The sequence below is a fragment of the Mytilus edulis genome, chromosome 11 (assembly GCF_963676685.1).
Source record: "Mytilus edulis chromosome 11, xbMytEdul2.2, whole genome shotgun sequence".
Taxonomy (NCBI): domain Eukaryota; kingdom Metazoa; phylum Mollusca; class Bivalvia; order Mytilida; family Mytilidae; genus Mytilus; species Mytilus edulis.
Window position 1 is genome coordinate 51,452,746 of NC_092354.1, and position 15,492 is coordinate 51,468,237.

Below are 15,492 nucleotides of genomic sequence, written 5' to 3' on the forward strand. Positions count from 1 at the left end.
TTTGGTGGTTTTTTTATTTATTACAGAAATAAATTCATCATAAATTCAAGGAATAAATTTGGTTAATACGCCAGACACGCGGTTCATCTACAAAAGACTCATCAGTGACGCTCGAATTCAAAAAGGTAAAAGGGCCAGGTAAAGTTCGAAGTTGAATAGCAATACGGACCAAAACTCCTTAAAGCATTCCGGTCTGTCTGTTTATTTATTCATTCACCTATTTTGCGTTAGAACATTTCGTGAATACTTATGCATAAACGCAGTAGGTCCGATTAGGAAAAAGAAAAACAATATGCAGTCTATAATCATAAATTACTTGAAAATTGCTAGGTAGTGCGGTATATCATCATTCATTGCCATTGGAAAACGCGGATCCGCAATCCCACGATACACCAAACACAAGAAATAATAATAAAAACACGCCATGTAATGACAAATTCTCTTCTGAGTGGAATTGTGTCAAAATAAGCATCGGCAGTAAACTCGCTATAACAGAATGTTTTAGGGTTAACATGAGAGGCGAATTAATTTCTTAAAGACCGATCAAATTGTAATACCAGTAGAATCGCGGAAACGCCAAATGTATCTCATTAATCACAATTCTACAAGTTCAGGTAAATCTTTGTCAAATTTCAATATATATTCGGCATCAATGAATTGCAAAACACACGAACTGCACCGAACGCAGCTTGGGGAATAGCTTTTAAATATTGGAGACTCGGGGAAAAGTAAAATCACTAAAATACTGACCCCAGAGGAAAGTCACTAATCACATTGCATTCAAATGACAAAACACATAAACTAGAGGCTCTAAAGAGCCTGTGTCGCTCACCTTGGTATATGTGAATATTTTTGAGTAATACATAAATTTCTCTCGTTAAAATCTAAAACATTGTTATATACACGAGCGAATCGTACAAGTTAAGATATATAAACACCGTAAGATGGTGACAATGGAACGTCACCATCTAAAAACGGATAATTAATGATAGGAAATGAAAAATCACCCCTTTTACCATAAATTTTAGTATTCAGCTTTCCCTTAGTGATATAGATATCAAGATCGAGGAAAGGGCAGTGGTCATTGTTAGTTTATTTGAAGTAAGTTCAGCAGGATAAATTTCATTAATATACATACTGAAGTCGTCATTATTGAGATCCAAAATATCATCCAAATATCTAAAATTATTATTAAATTTGTTTATCAGATGTTGTTTTGATGGGTCTTTGCTTATTTTTGTCATAAATTGAAACTCATAACAATACAAAAAAAGTCTGCAATAAGTGGTTAGTCACCATTGGAATTCCGATAATCTGACTATATACGGAATCCTCAAAGCGAACAAAAATGTTATCTAGTAAAAATTCAAGGGCATATATAGTATCAAAGCATGTCCAATTAACATAGTTTTTTTTGTTTATTCTTACTAAAAAATGACCTAAAAGAGTGTGAACATATATATTCACATTCTGATTTTTTGAATGCCCATTTAATTAGGTGTGTGAATGTTTTCTTAATGAGAATGTGAGGCAATGTGGTATACAGGGTAGAAAAATCAAAACATCTTGACACTCCAAAAGTAATTTATTCCACTATTTTCGAATGCCTGTAATGAATACAACTTGTCTTGTAGCTTTTGTTAAAGGCATCTGTAGTGTTAAGTATGTTGCTTCTTGTGCACTTGTTTCAACATAATTTGTAAAGTAATTACCAATGTGCCTTACATGATGCTTCAAGTCTAAATTTCCCCGTCGTGCTTCTTTTGCTGCTTGGTCCAATAATGCACTCATACCTCTTTGTGACTTGCTTATGTATGAAACAATATACACTGCACATGCAAATGCATCTATAACAAACTGTAAATCATGATTTGCTTGCCAAGCTACCAACACAGTTTTTATGTAACCATTAACACGGACTTCAGATGGTTTACATTTGAGAAAAAGATATGGCAAAATTTTGCAGTCGTATAAAAACAAAATGCTTAACAGAGTCTATATCACTCACTTGTGAAAATAAAACAGTTTTCTTCTAATAGGTATGTCAGTAGTATTCAATGCAAAAACTAGCGTTTATCATGATTCATATTAGAAATCTTTTTGATAATTAGATAATTTTCTCTCAAGTGGATGCATCCATGATTCTTTTGGGTTTTTTTTTTTTCTCCACTTCGTCTATAAAGGCAGATCTTGGGTGTTGTGTCTGACTGCTAAATTTCATTAAAAATATCATTTTAGTTCTTTTACTTCAGCATCTGTCCATCTTTTCCTGGTAACCTTTTTTGCAATTTGCACTTCTCCCTCACGAAGTCTTCTTTCATCTCTTCCTCCTTTTCTGCCTCTTCCGCATATAGGTTCTCCTCAATGTCAACAGTTTCTTCTTGAGTTGAGCTAAAATGAAGAAACACTTTACTAAGGGACTATTTATAATCTAACATTTCCTGAACATAACAAGTGAAGGAGGATCTTCCATTCTAGAAATTCAATTAATTTGAGTTTCTTTCAAATTCATTGTTAGGCCAACTTGATCATTTTCTCAGACAAAAAATAGTGTCAAACAAGCAAATCTTTTAATTTTATTAACATTTTTCTATTTTGAGTGTTGCTTAAAAAAATCCTCTTTTCAACTGGTGATTTTTTTTTTTTTAGTTAAAATCATTTTAAAGTAATTAAAATGGAGCAGCATTTCAAATAGGTAAATGAAATCCAAAGAGCTAGACTCAAATTAGCCTTGCCTTAACATTTGATATCCATTATCGCAGGCGAGACAAAACGGTCATGTAACAGAATGCATAGCACAGACTTTCGGTTGAAGGCCGAGAAAGATAAAAGGGTACTGTAACGAATGTTTAACTGTAAAGCGGCAAAAAAAAGTATTTCTGAAAAACAATATTCCAGACATTGCAAGACAAACAGTAGACATTATACATGTGTGTTTCACTATAAAACCCCTTATGTATTTGCCATAAACCAACACAATTTTCAAACTTTTGATGACTGAATTATTAGAAATATTATTTGAAGTGTTTCACCAACCTGAATGAAAATAACATATGCTAATGCAATATCATATCAAGCATTATTGACCTATGCTAAGTAGTCCCCAGATATTTTGACACTAAACTTGTTCCTTTTGGACAAAATTGTTACTAACTGTGTGAGGGATAAGTTGGATTAAAGATTTGAAATTGAAGTCATTTAGTCTGAGGATGTTTCCGTTTCATAGCTTTCCGCTGATTGATTTTGATGAGTTTTTGAATGTGTTCCTTAAAAGTCAGACTGGCTTACGTTGAATTTGTTCCTTTAAAGTCAGACTGGATTACGTAAAGTTTCAATCGGTACGAGAGAGAGGATAAGAGATAAAACGTTCTTAGATTTATTCCATCACTATCCATATCTGTCTTAAAACAACATTGAATTACATGGGGTGTCCGATGCCTTGTTGACATCTATCGGTACAAAAAGTTTACCACTTCCTTTAGAAAAATTCGTAATAACAGAGAGTAGTGAACTCACAGACGATATAATTTTAGTTCTTATCGAGAAATGTCCCAAACTAACTAGTCTCCTTATATATCGTGTTATTTGCCCTTCTAATACTTCGTAGATAGTCTCGCGAGCTTTTCCTTTTTTCTTTATTGTGAGTCTGTGTGTTGATGCCCGGCTCTTTGCGTATTCTAAAATTACTTGACCAGCATTGGCAGGAAACTTACCGTTGATTTGCAAATTGTATGTTTTGACCATTATAGTCCAGTTAATATCAGATCCTGTTGGTATGGATGTCAGTTTTATATGACATACTATAGCATCATAGCTGGATAGTAGAGTTTTTAATGCCTTCTCTGTATGTGGCAGCCATTTTGTGCCACCAACACGTGTTGGTATCTTGATTTTTTTATCCATACTTTTAAATGCTATCTTAAGGTTGAACCGGTTCAATGGACTATATCTTAATATAAAGCAAATAAATACACTAACGGTGACTGAAAAGACTTAAAACAATTATAGGGCAAATACTAGATAATAATGATAATGTATTTATTGTATATAACTTTGATATCTTGGTAATGCATTTTCTGACAAGCATATAGGTGTGTGTGTTTTTGGATCCTTCAAAAACCAGTTTCAGCTCCACCAGATTGCTCTTTTTTTGTTTTGCGTGTGTGGTTGAAAATAGTCATAAACATCTTTAATTGAGTTGGTGTTGTCTTTAATAGTGCCATTGACCCATATCCGATCTTTTTAAAAATCCATTTCTCTGATATTTTTGAAAAGCAATCAGATAAATATTTTTCTTTGAATTTTTTTTTTCAATCAAATTTTAAATTGACTCATGCTAAAAACCTATAGAACAAATACAAGTTTAGCATGAAGAGGTCACACTTTTTGGCCATGTTGACTTCTTTGCCAGCATCTTTTGCTGCAAGCTCCAGTCTACAATAACATAACATAAATCTTAATAAAACCATTACCTAACTGGATAACATTTAAACTCTCCCTTATATAGTTTCAAATTAATTTCATGATATTCCACATTTCACTCTAAATATTTACCCAAAAATTTAATACTACCATATATATAAAGTTTATCTCCTCTTTGCAGGTGCTAGAAGATGGTCAGCTGAGTGTAGGCGTCCGGCGCCTTTGCTGTATCCTCGATCGGTTGACTATTGTTGTTCTGTTAGGTCGTTCATTAGTCTGTATCAAGGTCTCATCTCCCTGTTCCGTCACCACAGTTCGTTAACCCTGTACTTGAGATACCAGACTGTCGATCACTGTGTGCAACTTGCCAATACTCTCTCTCGTCCTCGGGTGCTCTGCAGCTGTGTTCTCCAGCAAGGTTGATATCAACTGCTTAACCTCTCCTAGAGCAGAACATCCAGATGACGATGACAAAGAATTAGGTGCAGGACCCTGGCTCAATAGAACACTATTCCACTCCGTTGCTGGCAGGTTTGTTGAAGGTGTAACAGGAGGATTAATGGCACCTAACAGCTGGGGCAGCAAATTTTCCTCTTCCTCAATACCCCGGTCTCTCATTATAATGTTCTTCACTGGTGAGGCAAGTTCTGGTGTTTGATACTAACGGAGATTCTGGCAGATCAAACTTAAGGTCAACTCCAAGTGCAGCCTGGTTTTCCTGGAAAATTTCCTCAACGATATTTGTTTCCGTTACTGGCAAGGGTGGTGATGCTTGGATTGATGGCGATGACCAGTGTTGACAAACACAAAATATTGATAATATCAGTATGTTACAGTGAATGAATAAGTTGATTGTAAATACATATGTAGTTATAATATATAAACTTTCAATTAAGTGTTCTGAAATATACTTGGAAACAACATGGAATATTTTAGAAGATCTTGTTACTCTTGGTCCTTTGCCACATTCCTCAGAGAAAATTTGTTGTAATCCATTCTCCTGACCTCTTGAAAATGCTATAAGAAGTGAAGCCTTATTAAGGTTCGAAGCTGCAATTTTCCATGCCGTTCCAATGATTTACACTTTATTGTCAACAATTTCCAGTAGTGTAGGTAGATTTAATTGGTTATCAAAGGTAATATTTAACTTGCATAAAGCTGATTGGTCAAAGGAATGGAATGCTGCTGGAACAGTAAAAGTTGCAGAAGAAAATATGGCATCAGTAAAGTCAATTTTGGAGGATTCCATAAGTTTTTGAAGGAAAGTCACATCCTGTAATGTATCATGTGCAGCATAATCACAGTTCAGTAGAGATTTGAGTAAATTTATTTGTGAGAAAGATTTGAGGTCTGGAGTATTAATTTTGAAAGAAGTCTGGTGTCCAAGAATCCTCGAACATGTGTATTTAGAATGTTGGATTTTCCAATACATTTGAAAGTATTGATCAGAACATGACAATCAAATGTTTTAATGTTATGACCTCCAAGGTATATATTTTCACCTTCTCCTTTGATGAACTTGAAAAAATCTTCCTAACCTGGAAATAGAAGGAGAGTCAACAGGTTTCCCTTGATTAAAAACTCTGCCATTCTTTACAGAAATGCCAGTAATATTACTAGCTTGATTTGACATTGGAATCTTTGGAGTTACGTAAAAGCTCTAATGATTGTCCCCACTGACAGCAGCTATTTGAGTGATGTGTGAGTCACGTGCTGTAAAAAAAAAAAGAACTTTTAAGTAAATAGAATTGTGATTGTTCCTTTATCAAATGTTGTATTTGAAAAGAGACATATTAATAGAATAGTAGTGCATAGATCAGTGATGCCCCATTCCACCTATCATTTCTTTAATTTTGCATTGAATTTAGAAAGATCATATCATAGGCCACATATGTACTTAGTTTCGGGTAGATTTACTGATTAACTAATTCAGCAAAAAATTTATGACCAAAAACTTTAACAAAATAACTCTAACCTGACACAGGATGGATAAACATGCTGATTGAGGGACACACAGACTGGAAAACATAATGCGTCCGTACTAATGTTAGTTCGAGATAACAATGTGACTGTTGCAGTGTGTTCAAGCAGTTTTTTTATTTTAATTCTTTGTGTTGTTCTTGTTAATCATGCACCAAAGATAATGGAGTTTGCTCTTTATGATTATTGAAATTGTTATTAGTTAAAAGTTTTGCATGAAAGCACATTTCTCACTACATATATGACATATATGATTATGTCAATATAAACAAGTTTTATAATCCTGGTACTTGATAACTATTTCAACAATGTTTTTCTTTTTTTATTAGTTTTATTTTTTGTATCATTCAATTATCACTGATTTTTTAAACTTGTTTATGCTGATTGCATGTACAAATGTTGCATATTAAAGATGAAATAATGATGTTAATCAAAACACTTGCAAACTCTACCAACATTGATCACTTATTATTTGAATATGAATTATATGTTTACCTAAACTTGTAGTTTCAAAGTCAAAACAAACAAGTTTTGTTGTCTCCTGAATATGGCAGTGTTCTATAGGTGGAGATGGTGCAGAGGGAATCTCTGTAATGTCCTCGTGGATATTCATTCAGATATTACCGATATTAATAATTTTCCACGATTTACTGACAATTTTGAATACTTTTTGGGTAATTTTATCTGATGTTACCTCAAATCGGTCATTTGATCATGATAATGTTCTCATATGTATTGACATTTGTATTAGAAGTAAACTTGAATCAACCACTGCTATATCTAAAAATTTTAGTATATTGAAGGACCTTTTGTCTTATTTTAAAAATATGCTTTAAATTGTAAAAATATTCCAATTAGCTCTCACCGCGATATAGCCTTTTTGTGCTAATGCGGCGTAAAGCAACCAACAATCAATCAATCAATCAATATATCTTAAAATTGAAACATTTTCAGTAAATGTGACCTCTTGTTAGATATGCATTCAGAAGTTATCTATATTAATAATTTTCCACAATTTACTAACAATTTTGATTACTTTTGGGGTAATTTTATATGTTACCTTAAATCGGTCATTTGACCATGATAATGTTCTCATATGTATTGACAATTGTATTAGAAGTTATCTTGAACCAACCACTGCTTTATTTATATATTGCAACAAATTAAATAAATTTTACCACTTTTGAAATATTCAGTTGTTACCTTTATTAATAATTTGTCCACATTCTACTGAAAAATTTCTTTTTGAATAATTTTATATGATGTTACCTTAAATCGATCATTTGATCATGATAATTTTATCATATGTATTGACAATTGTGTTAGAAGTTAACACAACCAACCACTGCTATTTTTAAAAATTGAAACATTTTCAGTAAATTTGACCTCTTTTTGGATATTCATTTAGATGTTACATATATTAATATATTTTCACGATTAACTGACAATTTGGACTACTTTTTGGATAATTTTATATGATGTTACCTCAAATCGGTCATTTGATCATGATAATGTTCTCATAAGTAATGACAATTGTATTAGAAGTAAACTTGAATCAACCACTGCTATATCTAAAAATTGAAACATTTTCAGTAAATTTGACCTCTTGTTAGATATCTATTCGGATGTTATCAATATTAATAATTTTCCACAATTTACTTAACAATTTTGACTACTTTTTGGGTAATTTTATATGATGTTACCTTAACTTGGTCATTTGACCATGATAATGTTCTCATATGTATTGACAATTGTATTAGAAGTAATCCAGACCCAACCACTGCTTTATTTATATATTGCAACAATTTAAATAAATTTTACCACTTTTGAAATATTCAGTTGTTACCTTGATTGATAATTTTTCCACATTCTACTGAAAAATATATCTTTTTGGATAATTTTTTATGATGTTACCTTAAATCGATCATTTGATCATGATAATTTTATCTTATGTATTGACAATTGTATAAGAAGTAAACACAACCAACCACTGCTTTTTTTTTAAAATTGAAACATTTTCAGTAAATTTGATCTCTTTTTGGATAAATATTCAGATGTTACATATATTAATAATTTTCCACGATTAACTGACAATTTTGACTACTTTTTGGATAATTTTATATGATATTACCTTTAATCGGTCATTTGATCATGATAAATTTTTTCGAATGTATCGACAAATGTATTAGAAGCAAACTTGAGCCAACCACTGCTATATTTAAAAATTGAATTATTTTCAGTAAATTTGACCTCTTTTTGTATATTCATTCAGATGTTACCTATATTAATAATTTTCCGCGATTAACTGACAATTTGGACTACTTTTTGGATAGTTTTATATGATGTTACCTAAAATCGGTTATTGACAATTGTATTTGAAGTAAACTTGAACCAACCACTGCTATATTTAAAAATTGAAACATTTTCAGTAATTTTGACCTCTTTTTGAATATCCATTCAGATGTTACCTATATTTATAATTGTGCATGATTTACTGACAATTATCACTACTTTCTGGATAACTTTATATGATGTTACATTTAATCGGTCATTGACAATTGTATTAGAAGTGAACTTGAACCAACCACTGCTATATTTAAAAATTGAAACAATTTAAATAAATTTTACCACTTTTGAAATATTCAGTTGTTACCTTTATTGATAATTTTTCCACATTCTACTGAAAAATATATCTTTTTGGATAATTTTTTATGATGTTACCTTAAATCGATCATTTGATCATGATAATTTTATCTTATGTATTGACAATTGTATAAGAAGTAAACACAACCAACCACTGCTTTTTTTTAAAATTGAAACATTTTCAGTAAATTTGATCTCTTTTTGGATAAATATTCAGATGTTACATATATTAATAATTTTCCACGATTAACTGACAATTTTGACTACTTTTTGGATAATTTTATATGATATTACCTTTAATCGGTCATTTGATCATGATAAATTTTTTCGAATGTATCGACAAATGTATTAGAAGCAAACTTGAACCAACCACTGCTATATTTAAAAATTGAATTATTTTCAGTAAATTTGACCTTATATTGTATATTCATTCAGATGTTACCTATATTAATAATTTTCCGCGATTAACTGACAATTTGGACTACTTTTTGGATAGTTTTATATGATGTTACCTAAAATCGGTTATTGACAATTGTATTTGAAGTAAACTTGAACCAACCACTGCTATATTTAAAAATTGAAACATTTTCAGTAATTTTGACCTCTTTTTGAAAATTCATTCAGATGTTACCTATATTTATAATTGTGCATGATTTACTGACAATTATCACTACTTTCTGGATAACTTTATATGATGTTACCTTTAATCGGTCATTGACAATTGTATTAGAAGTGAACTTGAACTAACCACGGCTATATTTAAAAAATGAAACAATTTAAATAAATTTTACCACTTTTGAAATATTCAGTTGTTACCTTTATTGATAATTTTTCCACATTCTACTGAAAAATATATCTTTTTGGATAATTTTTTATGATGTTACCTTAAATCGATCATTTGATCATGATAATTTTATCTTATGTATTGACAATTGTATAAGAAGTAAACACAACCAACCACTGCTTTTTTTAAAAATTGAAACATTTTCAGTAAATTTGATCTCTTTTTGGATAAATATTCAGATGTTACATATATTAATAATTTTCCACGATTAACTGACAATTTGGACTACTTTTTGGATAGTTTTATATGATGTTACCTAAAATCGGTTATTGACAATTGTATTTGAAGTAAACTTGAACCAACCACTGCTATATTTAAAAATTGAAACAATTTAAATAAATTTTACCACTTTTGAAATATTCAGTTGTTACCTTTATTGATAATGTTTCCACATTCTACTGAAAAATATATCTTTTTGGATAATTTTTTATGATGTTACCTTAAATCGATCATTTGATCATGATAATTTTATCTTATGTATTGACAATTGTATAAGAAGTAAACACAACCAACCACTGCTTTTTTTAAAAATTGAAACATTTTCAGTAAATTTGATCTCTTTTTGGATAAATATTCAGATGTTACATATATTAATAATTTTCCACGATTAACTGACAATTTTGACTACTTTTTGGATAATTTTATATGATATTACCTTTAATCGGTCATTTGATCATGATACATTTTTTCGAATGTATCGACAAATGTATTAGAAGCAAACTTGAACCAACCACTGCTATATTTAAAAATTGAATTATTTTCAGTAAATTTGACCTCTTTTTGTATATTCATTCAGATGTTACCTATATTAATAATTTTCCGCGATGAACTGACAATTTGGACTACTTTTTGGATAGTTTTATATGATGTTACCTAAAATCGGTTATTGACAATTGTATTTGAAGTAAACTTGAACCAACCACTGCTATATTTAAAAATTGAAACATTTTCAGTAATTTTGACCTCTTTTTGAAAATTCATTCAGATGTTACCTATATTTATAATTGTGCATGATTTACTGACAATTATCACTACTTTCTGGATAACTTTATATGATGTTACCTTTAATCGGTCATTGACAATTGTATTAGAAGTGAACTTGAACCAACCACTGCTATATTTAAAAATTGAAACAATTTAAATAAATTTTACCACTTTTGAAATATTCAGTTGTTACCTTTATTGATAATTTTTCCACATTCTACTGAAAAATATATCTTTTTTGATAATTTTTTATGATGTTACCTTAAATCGATCATTTGATCATGATAATTTTATCTTATGTATTGACAATTGTATGAGAAGTAAACACAACCAACCACTGCTTTTTTTTAAAATTGAAACATTTTCAGTAAATTTGATCTCTTTTTGGATAAATATTCAGATGTTACATATATTAATAATTTTCCACGATTAACTGACAATTTTGACTACTTTTTGGATAATTTTATATGATATTACCTTTAATCGGTCATTTGATCATGATAAATTTTTTCGAATGTATCGACAAATGTCATGAATGTATTAGAAGCAAACTTGAACCAACCACTGCTATATTTAAAAATTGAATTATTTTCAGTAAATTTGACCTCTTATTGTATATTCATTCAGATGTTACCTATATTAATAATTTTCCGCGATTAACTGACAATTTGGACTACTTTTTGGATAGTTTTATATGATGTTACCTAAAATTGTTTATTGACAATTGTATTTGAAGTAAACTTGAACCAACCACTGCTATATTTAAAAATTGAAACATTTTCAGTAATTTTGACCTCTTTTTGAATATTCATTCCGATGTTACCTATATTTATAATTGTGCATGATTTACTGACAATTATCACTACTTTCTGGATAACTTTATATGATGTTACATTTAATCGGTCATTGACAATTGTATTAGAGGTGAACTTTAACCAACCACTGCTATATTTAAAAATTGAAACAATTTAAATCAATTTTACCACTTTTGAAATATTCAGTTGTTACCTTTATTGATAATTTGTCCACATTCTACTGAAAAATATATCTTTTTGGCTAATTTTTTATGATGTTACCTTAAATCGATCATTTGATCATGATAATTTTATCTTGTGTATTGACAATTGTATAAAAAGTAAACACAACCAACCACTGCTTTTTTTAAAAATTGAAACATTTTCAGTAAATTTGATCTCTTTTTGGATAAATATTCAGATGTTACATATATTAATAATTTTCCACGATTAACTGACAATTTTGACTACTTTTTGGATAATTTTATATGATATTACCTTTAATCGGTCATTTGATCATGATAAATTTTTTCGAATGTATCGACAAATGTATTAGAAGCAAACTTGCACCAACCACAGCTATATTTAAAAATTGAATTATTTTCAGTAAATTTGACCTCTTATTGTATATTCATTCAGATGTTACCTATATTATTAATTTTCCGCGATTAACTGACAATTTGGACTACTTTTTGGATAGTTTTATATGATGTTACCTAAAATCGGTTATTGACAATTGTATTTGAAGTAAACTTGAACCAACCACTGCTATATTTAAAAATTGAAACATTTTCAGTAATTTTGACCTCTTTTTGAATATTCATTCAGATGTTACCTGTATTTATAATTGTGCATGATTTACTGCCAATTATCACTACTTTCTGGATAACTTTATATGATGTTACATTTAATCGGTCATTGACAATTGTATTAGAAGTGAACTTGAACCAACCACTGCTATATTTAAAAATTGAAACAATTTAAATCAATTTTACCACTTTTGAAATATTCAGTTGTTACCTTTATTGATAATTTTTCCACATTCTACTGAAAAATATATCTTTTTGGATAATTTTTTATGATGTTACCTTAAATCGATCATTTGATCATGATAATTTTATCTTATGTATTGACAATTGTATAAGAAGTAAACACAACCAGCCACTGCTATTTTTAAAAATTGAAACATTTTCAGTAAATTTGATTTTTTTTTGGATAAATTTTCAGATAATACATATATTAATAATTTTCCACGATTAACTGACATTTTTGACTACTTTTTGGATAATTTATTATGATATTGCCTTAAATCGGTCATTTGATCATGATAATCTTTTCGAATGTATCAACAAATGTATTAGAAGCAAACTTTAACCAACCACTGCTATATTTAAAAATTGAATAATTTTCAGTAAATTTGACCTCTTATTGTATATTCATTCAGATGTTACCTATATTATTAATTTTCCCCGATTAACTGACAATTTGGACTACTTTTTGGATAGTTTTATATGATGTTACCTAAAATCGGTTATTGACAATTGTATTTGAAGTAAACTTGAACCAACCACTGCTATATTTAAAAATTGAAACATTTTCAGTAATTTTGACCTCTTTTTGAATATTCATTAAGATGTTACCTGTATTTATAATTGTGCATGATTTACTGCCAATTATCACTACTTTCTGGATAACTTTATATGATGCTACATTTAATCGGTCATTGACAATTGTATTAGAAGTGAACTTGAACCAACCACTGCTTTATTTAAAAATTTAAACATTTTCAGTAAATTTGATCTCTTTTTGGATATTCATTCAGATGTTACCTATAATAAGAATTTTCCACGATTTACTGACAATTTTGACTACTTTTTGGATAATTTTATATGGTGTTACCTTTAATCGGTCATTTGAACATGATAATTTTTTTCGAATGTATCGACAAATGTATTAGAAGCAAACTTGAACCAACCACTGCTATATTTAAAAATTGAATTATTTTCAGTAAATTTGACCTCTTATTGTATATTCATTCAGATGTTACCTATATTAATAATTTTCCGCGATTAACTGACAATTTGGACTACTTTTTGGATAGTTTTATATGATGTTACCTAAAATCGGTTATTGACAATTGTATTTGAAGTAAACTTGAACCAACCACTGCTATATTTAAAAATTGAAACATTTTCAGTAATTTTGACCTCTTTTTGAATATTCATTCAGATGTTACCTATATTTATAATTGTGCATGATTTACTGACAATTATCACTACTTTCTGGATAACTTTATATGATGTTACCTTTAATCGGTCATTGACAATTGTATTAGAAGTGAACTTGAACTAACCACTGCTATATTTAAAAATTGAAACAATTTAAATAAATTTTACCACTTTTGAAATATTCAGTTGTTACCTTTATTGATAATTTTTCCACATTCTACTGAAAAATATATCTTTTTGGATAATTTTTTATGATGTTACCTTAAATCGATCATTTGATCATGATAATTTTATCTTATGTATTGACAATTGTATAAGAAGTAAACACAACCAACCACTGCTTTTTTTAAAAATTGAAACATTTTCAGTAAATTTGATCTCTTTTTGGATAAATATTCAGATGTTACATATATTAATAATTTTCCACGATTAACTGACAATTTTGACTACTTTTTGGATAATTTTATATGATATTACCTTTAATCGGTCATTTGATCATGATAAATTTTTTCGAATGTATCGACAAATGTATTAGAAGCAAACTTGAACCAACCACTGCTATATTTAAAAATTGAATTATTTTCAGTGAATTTGACCTCTTTTTGTATATTCATTCAGATGTTACCTTTATTGATAATTTTCCGCGATTAACTGACAATTTGGACTACTTTTTGGATAGTTTTATATGATGTTACCTAAAATCGGTTATTGACAATTGTATTTGAAGTAAACTTGAACCAACCACTGCTATATTTAAAAATTGAAACATTTTCAGTAATTTTGACCTCTTTTTGAATATTCATTCAGATGTTACCTATATTTATAATTGTGCATGATTTACTGACAATTATCACTACTTTCTGGATAACTTTACATGATGTTGCATTTAATCGGTCATTGACAATTGTATTAGAAGTGAACTTGAACCAACCACTGCTATATTTAAAAATTGAAACAATTTAAATAAATTTTACCACTTTTGAAATATTCAGTTTTTACCTTTATTGATAATTTTTCCACATTCTACTGAAAAATATATCTTTTTGGATAATTTTTTATGATGTTACCTTAAATCGATCATTTGATCATGATAATTTTATCTTATGTATTGACAATTGTATAAGAAGTAAACACAACCAACCACTGCTTTTTTTAAAAATTGAAGCATTTTCAGTAAATTTGATCTCTTTTTGGATAAATATTCAGATGTTACATATATTAATAATTTTCCACGATTAACTGACAATTTTGACTACTTTTTGGATAATTTTATATGATATTACCTTAAATCGGTCATTTGATCATGATTAATTTTTTCGAATGTATCGACAAATGTATTAGAAGCAAACTTGAACCAACCACTGCTATATTTAAAAATTGAATTATTTTCAGTAAATTTGACCTCTTATTGTATATTCATTCAGATGTTACTTATATTAATAATTTTCCGCGATTAACTGACAATTTGGACTACTTTTTGGATAGTTTTATATGATGTTACCTAAAATCGGTTATTGACAATTGTATTTGAAGTAAACTTGAACCAACCACTGCTATATTTAAAAATTGAAACATTTTCAGTAATTTTGACCTCTTT